Source organism: Hypanus sabinus, chromosome 25 (assembly GCF_030144855.1).
Source record: "Hypanus sabinus isolate sHypSab1 chromosome 25, sHypSab1.hap1, whole genome shotgun sequence".
In the NCBI taxonomy this organism is placed as follows: Eukaryota; Metazoa; Chordata; class Chondrichthyes; order Myliobatiformes; family Dasyatidae; genus Hypanus; species Hypanus sabinus.
Genome location: NC_082730.1, coordinates 935,653 through 948,354, shown reverse-complemented (window position 1 = coordinate 948,354; position 12,702 = coordinate 935,653). Strand labels below are relative to the sequence as shown.

The window sequence follows — 12,702 nt, the reverse complement described above, 5'->3', positions numbered from 1 at the left end:
TCACACACAAATCCCAACTGTCCCCATACAAATCACTCCACAATCCCTCTCTTCAACTGTCACCATCCCAATCGCTCCCCAATCCCTCTCTGCAAATGTCCTCACACCAATCATTCCCCAATTCCTCTCCAACTGTCCCCATTCCAATCACTCCCCAATCCCTATCTCCACCTGTCCCGATGCCAATCACTCCCCAATCCCTCTCTCCAAATGTCTCCATACCAATCACTCCACAATCCGTCTCTCCAAATGTCCTCATACCAATCACTCCCCAATTCCTCTCTCCAACTGTCCCCACTCCGATCACTTCCCAATCCCTCTCTCCAACTGTCCCCATCCCAGTCACTCCCCAATCCCTCTCTCCAACTATCCCCATACCAATCGCTCCCCAATCCCTCTCTCCAACTATCCCCATAACAATCACTCCCCAAATGTCCCCATACCAATCACTCCCCCAATCCCTCTCTCCAATGTCCTGAAACCAATCACTCCCCAATCTCTCTCTCCAACTGTCCTCATACCAATCACTCCCCAATGAATCTCTCCAATTGTCCACACTCCAATCACTCCCAAATCCCAACTGTCCCCATACAAATCACTCCACAATCCCTCTCTTCAACTGTCACCATACCAATCGCTCCCCAATCCCTCTCTCCAAATGTCTCCATACCAATCACTCCCCAATCCCTCTCTCCAAATGTCCTCATACCAATCACTCCCCAATTCCTCTCTCCACCTGTCCCGATGCCAATCACTCCCAATCCCTCTGTCCAATGTCCACATACCAATCACTCCCCAAATCCCTCTCTTCAACTGTCCCCATTCCAAACACTCCCCAATACCTCTGCAACTGTCACCATACCAATCACTCTCCAATACCTCTACAACTATCCCCATACCAATCACTCCCCAAATCCCTCTCTCCAATGTCCCCAGACCAATCACTCCCCAATCTCTCTCTCCAAATGTCCCCATACCAATCACTCCCCAATGACTCTCTCCAACTGTCCACACTCCAGTCACTCCCAAATCCCAACTGTCCCCATACAAATCACTCCACAATCACTCTCTTCAACTGTCACCATCCCAGTCACTCCCCAATCCCTCTCTCCAAATGTCTCCATACCAATCACTCCCCAATCCCTCTCTCCAAATCTCCTCATACCAATAACTCCCCAATTCCTCTCTCCAACTGTCCCCATTCCAATCACTCCCCAATTCCTCTCTCCAACTGTCCCCATTCCAATCACTCCCCAATCCCTCTCTCCACCTGTCCCGATGCCAATCACTCCCCAATCCCTGTCCAATGTCCACATACCAATCACCCCCCAATACATCTCTCCAACTGTCCGCATACCAATCACTCCCCAAACCCTCTCTGCAACTGTCCGCATAACAAGCACACCCCAATCCCTCTCTCCAACTGTCCCCATACTAATCACTCCCCAATCCCACTCTCCGACTGTCACGAAACCAATCACTCCCCAATCCCTCTCTCCAACTGTCCCCATACCAATCAATCTCCAATGAATCTCTCCAACTGTCCACACTCCAATCACTCCCAAATCCCAACTGTCCCCAACAAATCACGCCACAATCACTCTCTTCAACTGTCACCATACCAATAACTCCCAAATCCCTGTATCAAGTGTCCCCATCCCAATTAGTCCCCAATACCTCTCCAACTGTCCCCATACCGATCACTCCCCAATCCCTCTCTACAACTGTCCCCATATCAATCTCTCCCGAATCCCTCTCTCCAACTGTCCCCATTCCAATCACTCTCCAATCGCTCTCCAACTGTCCCCATACCGATCACTCCCCAATCCCTCTCTCCAGCTGTCCCCATAACAATCACTCCCCAAATGTCCCCATACCAATCACTCCCCAATACCTCCAACTGTCTCCACTCCAATCACTCCCAAATCCCTGTCTCCAACTGTCCCCATACCAATCACTGCCAACTCCCTCTCTCCAACTGTCCCCATAACAATCACTCCCCAAATGTCCCCATACCAATCACTGCCCAATCCCTCTCTCCAATGTCCTGAAACCAATCACTCCCCAAACTCTCTCTCCAACTGTCCTCATACCAATCACTCCCCAATGAATCTCTCCAATTGTCCACACTCCAATCACTCCCAAATCCCAACTGTCCCCATACAAATCACTCCACAATCCCTCTCTTCAACTGTCACCATACCAGTCGCTCCCCAATCCCTCTCTCCAAATGTCTCCATACCAATCACTCCCCAATCCCTCTCTCCAATTGTCCTCATTCCAATCACTCCCCAATTCCTCTCTCCACCTGTCCCGATGCCAATCACTCTCCAATACCTCTCCAACTGTCCCCATACCAAACACTCCCCACTCTCTCCACTATCCCCATTCCAATCACTCCCTAACCCCTCTATGCAACTGTCCACATACCAATCACTCCCCATTCCCTCTCTCCAATTGTCCCCATACTAATCACTCCCCAATCCCTCTCTCCAACTGTCCACACTCCAATCACACACAAATCCAAACTGTCCCCATACAAATCACTCCACAATCCCTCTCTTCAACTGTCACCATCCCAATCGCTCCCCAATCCCTCTCTGCAAATGTCCTCACACCAATCATTCCCCAATTCCTCTCCAACTATCCCCATACCAATCGCTCCCCAATCCCTCTCTCCAACTATCCCCATAACAATCACTCCCCAAATGTCCCCATACCAATCACTCCCCCAATCCCTCTCTCCAATGTCCTGAAACCAATCACTCCCCAATCTCTCTCTCCAACTGTCCTCATACCAATCACTCCCCAATGAATCTCTCCAATTGTCCACACTCCAATCACTCCCAAATCCCAACTGTCCCCATACAAATCACTCCACAATCCCTCTCTTCAACTGTCACCATACCAATCGCTCCCCAATCCCTCTCTCCAAATGTCTCCATACCAATCACTCCCCAATCCCTCTCTCCAAATGTCCTCATACCAATCACTCCCCAATTCCTCTCTCCACCTGTCCCGATGCCAATCACTCCCAATCCCTCTGTCCAATGTCCACATACCAATCACTCCCCAAATCCCTCTCTTCAACTGTCCCCATTCCAAACACTCCCCAATACCTCTGCAACTGTCCCCATACCAATCACTCTCCAATACCTCTACAACTATCCCCATACCAATCACTCCCCAAATCCCTCTCTCCAATGTCCCCAGACCAATCACTCCCCAATCTCTCTCTCCAAATGTCCCCATACCAATCACTCCCCAATGACTCTCTCCAACTGTCCACACTCCAGTCACTCCCAAATCCCAACTGTCCCCATACAAATCACTCCACAATCACTCTCTTCAACTGTCACCATCCCAGTCACTCCCCAATCCCTCTCTCCAACTATCCCCATACCAATCGCTCCCCAATCCCTCTCTCCAAATGTCTCCATATCAATCACTCCCCAATCCCTCTCTCCAAATCTCCTCATACCAATAACTCCCCAATTCCTCTCTCCAACTGTCCCCATTCCAATCACTCCCCAATTCCTCTCTCCAACTGTCCCCATTCCAATCACTCCCCAATCCCTCTCTCCACCTGTCCCGATGCCAATCACTCCCCAATCCCTGTCCGATGTCCACATACCAATCACCCCCCAATACATCTCTCCAACTGTCCGCATACCAATCACTCCCCAAACCCTCTCTGCAACTGTCCGCATAACAAGCACACCCCAATCCCTCTCTCCAACTGTCCCCATACTAATCACTCCCCAATCCCACTCTCCGACTGTCACGAAACCAATCACTCCCCAATCCCTCTCTCCAACTGTCCCCATACCAATCAATCTCCAATGAATCTCTCCAACTGTCCACACTCCAATCACTCCCAAATCCCAACTGTCCCCAACAAATCACGCCACAATCACTCTCTTCAACTGTCACCATACCAATAACTCCCAAATCCCTGTATCAAGTGTCCCCATCCCAATTAGTCCCCAATACCTCTCCAACTGTCCCCATACCGATCACTCCCCAATCCCTCTCTCCAGCTGTCCCCATAACAATCACTCCCCAAATGTCCCCATACCAATCACTCCCCAATACCTCCAACTGTCTCCACTCCAATCACTCCCAAATCCCTGTCTCCAACTGTCCCCATACCAATCACTGCCAACTCCCTCTCTCCAACTGTCCCCATAACAATCACTCCCCAAATGTCCCCATACCAATCACTCCCCAATACCTCCAACTGTCTCCACTCCAATCACTCCCAAATCCCTGTCTCCAACTGTCCCCATACCAATCACTGCCAACTCCCTCTCTCCAACTGTCCCCATAACAATCACTCCCCAAATGTCCCCATACCAATCACTGCCCAATCCCTCTCTCCAATGTCCTGAAACCAATCACTCCCCAAACTCTCTCTCCAACTGTCCTCATACCAATCACTCCCCAATGAATCTCTCCAATTGTCCACACTCCAATCACTCCCAAATCCCAACTGTCCCCATACAAATCACTCCACAATCCCTCTCTTCAACTGTCACCATACCAGTCGCTCCCCAATCCCTCTCTCCAAATGTCTCCATACCAATCACTCCCCAATCCCTCTCTCCAATTGTCCTCATTCCAATCACTCCCCAATTCCTCTCTCCACCTGTCCCGATGCCAATCACTCTCCAATACCTCTCCAACTGTCCCCATACCAAACACTCCCCACTCTCTCCACTATCCCCATTCCAATCACTCCCTAACCCCTCTATGCAACTGTCCACATACCAATCACTCCCCATTCCCTCTCTCCAATTGTCCCCATACTAATCACTCCCCAATCCCTCTCTCCAACTGTCCACACTCCAATCACACCCAAATCCCAACTGTCCCCATACAAATCACTCCACAATCCCTCTCTTCAACTGTCACCATCCCAATCACTCCCCAATCCCTCTCCTACTATCCCCATACCAATCGCTCTGCATTCCCTCTCTCCAAATGTCTCCATACCAATCACTCCCCAATCACTCTCTCCAAATGTCCTCATACCAATCACTCCCCAATTCCTCTCTCCAACTGTCCCCATTCCAATCACTCCCCAATCCCTCTCTCCACCTGTCCCGATGCCAATCACTCCGCAATCCTTCTGTCCAACTGTCCGCACTCCAATCACTCTCTCCTACTATCCCCATTCCAATCACTCCCCAACCCCTCTCTGCAACTGTCCCCATACCAATCACTACCCAATCCCTCCATCCAACAGTCCATATAACAATAACTCCCCAATCCCTCCATCGAACTGTCCCCATACCAATCACTCTCCAATCCCTCTCTCCAACTATCCCCATACCAATCACTCCCAAATCCCTCTCTCCAACTGTCCCCATTCCAAACACTCCCCAATACCTCTGCAACTGTCCCCATACCAATCATTCCACAATACCTCTACAACTGTCCCCATACCAATCACTCCCCAATACCTCCACAACTGTCCCCATAACAATCAGTCCCCAATCCCTCTCTCCGACTGTCCCCATACCAATCACTCCCCAATCCCTCTCTCCAATGTCCCCAGACCAATCACTCCCCAATCTCTCTCTCCAACTGTCCTCATAACAATCACTCCGCAATCTCCCTCTCCAAATGTCCCCATACCAATCACTCCCCAATGACTCTCTCCAACTGTCCACACTCCAGTCACTCCCAAATCCCAACTTTCCCCATACAAATCACTCCACAATCCCTCTCCTACTATCCCCATACCAATCGCTCTGCAATCCCTCTCTCCAAATGTCTCCATACCAATTACTCCCCAATCCCTCTCTCCAAATGTCCTCATACCAATCACTCCCCAATTCCTCTCTCCAACTATCCCCATTCCAATCACTCCAATACCTCTCCAACTGTCCCCATACCAAACACTCCCCAATCACTCTCTCCAACTATCCCCATTCCAATCACTCCCTTACCCCTCTCTGCAACTGTCCGCATACCAATCACTCCCCATGCCCTCTCTGCAACTGTCCGCATAACTAGCACACCCCAATCCCTCTCTCCAATTGTCCCCATACTAATCACTCCCCAATCCCTCTCTCCAACTGTTACGAAACCAATCACTCCCCAATCCCTCTCTCCAACTGTCACCATCCCAATCACTCCCCATTCCCTCTCTCCAACTGTCCCCATACCAATCACCCCCAATACCTCTCCAACTGTCCCCACTCCAATCACTCCCCAATCCCTCTCTCCAATGTCCCCAGACCAATCACTCCACAATCTCCCTCTCCAAATGTCCCCATACCAATCACTCCCCAATCCCTCTCTCCAACTGTCCCCATACGAATCACTCCCCAATCCCTCTCTCCAACTGTCCCCATACCAATCACTCCGCAATGACTCTCTCCAACTGTCCACACTCCAATCACTCCCAAATCCCAACTGCCCACATACAAATCACTTCACAATCCCTCTCTTCGTCACCTGCCCAATCGCTCCCCAATCCCTCTCTGCAAATGTCCTCACACCAATCATTCCCCAATTCCTCTCCAACTGTCCCCATTCCAATCACTCCCCAATCCCTATCTCCACCTGTCCCGATGCCAATCACTCCCCAATCCCTCTCTCCAAATGTCTCCATACCAATCACTCCACAATCCGTCTCTCCAAATGTCCTCATACCAATCACTCCCCAATTCCTCTCTCCAACTGTCCCCACTCCGATCACTTCCCAATCCCTCTCTCCAACTGTCCCCATCCCAGTCACTCCCCAATCCCTCTCTCCAACTATCCCCATACCAATCGCTCCCCAATCCCTCTCTCCAACTATCCCCATAACAATCACTCCCCAAATGTCCCCATACCAATCACTCCCCAATCCCTCTGCAACTGTCCCCATACCAATCACTCTCCAATACCTCTACAACTGTCCCCATACCAATCACTCCCCAATGACTCTCTCCAACTGTCCACACTCCAGTCACTCCCAAATCCCAACTGTCCCCATACAAATCACTCCACAATCACTCTCTTCAACTGTCACCATCCCAGTCACTCCCCAATCCCTCTCTCCAACTATCCCCATACCAATCGCTCCCCAATCCCTCTCTCCAAATGTCTCCATACCAATAACTCCCCAATTCCTCTCTCCAACTGTCCCCATTCCAATCACTCCCCAATTCCTCTCTCCAACTGTCCCCATTCCAATCACTCCCCAATCCCTCTCTCCACCTGTCCCGATGCCAATCACTCCCCAATCCCTGTCCAATGTCCACATACCAATCACCCTCCAATACATCTCTCCAACTGTCCGCATACCAATCACTCCCCAAACCCTCTCTGCAACTGTCCGCATAACAAGCACACCCCAATCCCTCTCTCCAACTGTCCCCATACCAATCAATCTCCAATGAATCTCTCCAACTGTCCACACTCCAATCACTCCCAAATCCCAACAAATCACGCCACAATCCCTCTCTTCAACTGTCACCATACCAATAACTCCCAAATCCCTGTATCAAATGTCCCCATCCCAATTAGTCCCCAATACCTCTCCAACTGTCCCCATACCGATCACTCCCCAATCCCTCTCTCCAACTGTCCCCATACCAATCTCTCCCGAATCCCTCTCTCCAACTGTCCCCATTCCAATCACTCTCCAATCGCTCTCCAACTGTCCCCATACCGATCACTCCCCAATCCCTCTACAACTGTCCCCATAACAATCAGTCCCAAATCCCTCTCTCCAACTGTCCCCATAACAATCACTCCCCAAATGTTCTCATACCAATCACTCCCCAATCCCTCCATCGAACTGTCCCCATACCAATCACTCCCCAGTCCCTCCATTCAACTGTCCCCATAACAATCACTCCCCAATCCCTCCATCGAACTGTCCCCATACCAATCACTCCCAAATCCCTCTCTCCAACTGTCCCCATTCCAAACACTCCCCAATACCTCTACAACTGTCCCCATACCAATCACTCCCCAATACCTCTACAACTGTTCCCATACCAATCACTCCCCAATACCTCCACAACTGTCCCCATAACAATCAGTCCCCAAACCCTCTCTGCAACTGTCCGCATAACAAGCACACCCCAATCCCTCTCTCCAACTGTCCCCATACCAATCAATCTCCAATGAATCTCTCCAACTGTCCACACTCCAATCACTCCCAAATCCCAACTGTCCCCAACAAATCACGCCACAATCCCTCTCTTCAACTGTCACCATACCAATAACTCCCAAATCCCTGTATCAAATGTCCCCATCCCAATTAGTCCCCAATACCTCTCCAACTGTCCCCATACCGATCACTCCCCAATCCCTCTCTCCAACTGTCCCCATACCAATCTCTCCCGAATCCCTCTCTCCAACTGTCCCCATTCCAATCACTCTCCAATCGCTCTCCAACTGTCCCCATACCGATCACTCCCCAATCCCTCTACAACTGTCCCCATAACAATCAGTCCCAAATCCCTCTCTCCAACTGTCCCCATAACAATCACTCCCCAAATGTTCTCATACCAATCACTCCCCAATCCCTCCATCGAACTGTCCCCATACCAATCACTCCCCAGTCCCTCCATTCAACTGTCCCCATAACAATCACTCCCCAATCCCTCCATCGAACTGTCCCCATACCAATCACTCCCAAATCCCTCTCTCCAACTGTCCCCATTCCAAACACTCCCCAATACCTCTACAACTGTCCCCATACCAATCACTCCCCAATACCTCTACAACTGTTCCCATACCAATCACTCCCCAATACCTCCACAACTGTCCCCATAACAATCAGTCCCCAAACCCTCTCTGCAACTGTCCGCATAACAAGCACACCCCAATCCCTCTCTCCAACTGTCCCCATACCAATCAATCTCCAATGAATCTCTCCAACTGTCCACACTCCACACTCCCAAATCGCAACTGTCCCCAACAAATCACGCCACAATCCCTCTCTTCAACTGTCACCATACCAATAACTCCCAAATCCCTGTATCAAATGTCCCCATCCCAATTAGTCCCCAATACCTCTCCAACTGTCCCCATACCGATCACTCCCCAATCCCTCTCTCCAACTGTCCCCATACCAATCTCTCCCGAATCCCTCTCTCCAACTGTCCCCATTCCAATCACTCTCCAATCGCTCTCCAACTGTCCCCATACCGATCACTCCCCAATCCCTCTCTCCAGCTGTCCCCATAACAATCACTCCCCAAATGTCCCCATACCAATCACTCCCCAATACCTCCAACTGTCTCCACTCCAATCACTCCCAAATCCCTGTCTCCAACTGTCCCCATACCAATCACTGCCAACTCCCTCTCTCCAACTGTCCACATTCCAAACACTCCCCAATACCTCTGCAACTGTCCCCATACCAATCACTCCCCAATACCTCTACAACTGTCCCCATAACAATCAGTCCCAAATCCCTCTCTCCAACTGTCCCCATAACAATCACTCCCCAAATGTTCTCATACCAATCACTCCCCAATCCCTTTCTCCAATGTCCTGAAACCAATCACTCCCCAATCCCTCCATCGAACTGTCCCCATACCAATCACTCCCCAGTCCCTCCATTCAACTGTCCCCATAACAATCACTCCCCAATCCCTCCATCGAACTGTCCCCATACCAATCACTCACCAATCCCTCTCTCCAACTATCCCCATACCAATCACTCCCAAATCCCTCTCTCCAACTGTCCCCATTCCAAACACTCCCCAATACCTCTGCAACTGTCCCCATACCAATCACTCCCCAATACCTCTACAACTGTTCCCATACCAATCACTCCCCAATACCTCCACAACTGTCCCCATAACAATGTCCCCAAACCCTCTCTGCAACTGTCCGCATAACAAGCACACCCCAATCCCTCTCTCCAACTGTCCCCATACTAATCACTCCCCAATCCCTCTCTCCGACTGTCACGAAAACAATCACTCCCCAATCCCTCTCTCCAACTGTCCCCATACCAATCAATCTCCAATGAATCTCTCCACTGTCCACATTTCAATCACTCCCAAATCCCAACTGTCCCCAACAAATCACGCCACAATCCCTCTCTTCAACTGTCACCATCCCAATCACTCCCCAATCCCTCTCTCCAAATGTCTCCATACCAATCACTCCCCAATCCGTCTCTCCAAATGTCCTCATACCAATCACTCCCCAATTCCTCTCACCAATGTCCTGAAACCAATCACTCCCCAATCCCTCCATCGAACTGTCCCCATACCAATCACTCCCCAGTCCCTCCATTCAACTGTCCCCATAACAATCACTCCCCAATCCCTCTCTCCAACTGTCCCCATACCAATGACTCCCCAATCCCTCTCTCCAACTATCCCCATACCAATAACTCCCAAATCCCTGTATCAAATGTCCCCATCCCAATTAGTCCCCAATACCTCTCCATCTGTCTCCATACCAATCACTCCCCAATCCCTCTCTCCAAATGTCCTCATTCCAATCACTCCCCAATTCCTCTCTCCACCTGTCCCGATGCCAATCACTCTCCAATACCTCTCCAACTGTCCACACTCCAATCACACCCAAATCCCAACTGTCCCCATACAAATCACTCCACAATCCCTCTCTTCAACTGTCACCATCCCAATCACTCCCCAATCCCTCTCCTACTATCCCCATACCAATCGCTCTGCAATCCCTCTCTCCAAATGTCTCCATACCAATCACTCCCCAATCACTCTCTCCAAATGTCCTCATACCAATCACTCCCCAATTCCTCTCTCCAACTGTCCCCATTCCAATCACTCCCCAATCCCTCTCTCCACCTGTCCCGATGCCAATCACTCCGCAATCCTTCTGTCCAACTGTCCGCACTCCAATCACTCTCTCCAACTATCCCCATTCCAATCACTCCCCAACCCCTCTCTGCAACTGTCCCCATACCAATCACTACCCAATCCCTCCATCCAACAGTCCATATAACAATAACTCCCCAATCCCTCCATTGAACTGTCCCCATACCAATCACTCCCCAGTCCCTCCATTCAACTGTCCCCATAACAATCACTCCCCAATCCCTCCATCAAACTGTCCCCATACCAATCACTCTCCAATCCCTCTCTCCAACTATCCCCATACCAATCACTCCCAAATCCCTCTCTCCAACTGTCCCCATTCCAAACACTCCCCAATACCTCTGCAACTGTCCCCATACCAATCATTCCACAATACCTCTACAACTGTCCCCATACCAATCACTCCCCAATACCTCCATAACTGTCCCCATAACAATCAGTCCCCAATCCCTCTCTCCGACTGTCCCCATACCAATCACTCCCCAATCCCTCTCTCCAATGTCCCCAGACCAATCACTCCCCAATCTCTCTCTCCAACTGTCCTCATACCAATCACTCCACAATCTCCCTCTCCAAATGTCCCCATACCAATCACTCCCCAATGACTCTCTCCAACTGTCCACACTCCAGTCACTCCCAAATCCCAACTTTCCCCATACAAATCACTCCACAATCCCTCTCTTCAACTGTCACCATCCCAATCACTCCCCAATCCCTCTCTCCAAATGTCTCCATACCAATTACTCCCCAATCCCTCTCTCCAAATGTCCTCATACCAATCACTCCCCAATTCCTCTCTCCAACTATCCCCATTCCAATCACTCCAATACCTCTCCAACTGTCCCCATACCAAACACTCCCCAATCACTCTCTCCAACTATCCCCATTCCAATCACTCCCTTACCCCTCTCTGCAACTGTCCGCATACCAATCACTCCCCATACCCTCTCTGCAACTGTCCGCATAACTAGCACACCCCAATCCCTCTCTCCAACTGTTACGAAACCAATCACTCCCCAATCCCTCTCTCCAACTGTCACCATCCCAATCACTCCCCATTCCCTCTCTCCAACTGTCCCCATACCAATCACTTCCAATACCTCTCCAACTGTCCCCACTCCAATCAGTCCCAAATCCCTCTCTCCAACTGTCCCCACACAAATCACTCCCAAAACCCTCTCTGCAATTGTCCCCATAACAATCTCTCCCCGATCCCTCTCTCCAACTGACCCCATACCAATCACTCCCCAATCCTTCTCTCCAACTGTTCCTATACCAATCACTCCCCAATCCCTCTCTCCAACCGTCCCAATACCAATCACTCACAAATCCCTCTCTCCAACTGTCCCCATACCAATCACCCACCAATACCGCTCTCCAACTGTCCCCACTCCAATCACTCCCCAATCCCTCTCTCCAACTGTCCCCACACCAAACACTCCCCATTCCCTCTCTCCAACTGTCCCCATACCAATCACTCCCCAATCCCTCTCTCCAACTGTCCCTGTACCAATCACTCCCCAATCCCTTTCTCCAACTGTCCCCATAGCAGTCACTCCCCAATCCCTCTCTCCAGATGTCCCCATCCCAATCTCTCAACACCTCTCTTCGACTGATCCCATCCCAATCTCTCCCCAACACATCTCTCTGTTCCTCCCCATGCCAATCTGTCCTCAACCTCTCTCCAACTTCCCCACTGCAACGTCTCCCAACATCTCTCTCCAACTATCCCCATCCCAATCACCCCCAACACCTTTCTGTCTGTCTCCATCTCAATTTCTCTCCCTCTCAGACCGCTTTCCAGTCTCTCTCCATCTCTCCCAACACCAATGACTCCCCACCACATAGAACATACAGCACAATACAGGCCCTTTGGCCC

At 50.5% G+C, this 12,702-nt stretch overlaps 1 protein-coding gene across 13 annotated transcripts in view; it reads right to left on the bottom strand.

Moving 5' to 3' along the window:
- Positions 1-12,702, bottom strand: part of LOC132380913 (zinc finger protein 436-like) — a 115,260-nt gene that overhangs the window by 51,559 nt on the left and 50,999 nt on the right. The window lies entirely within an intron of this gene.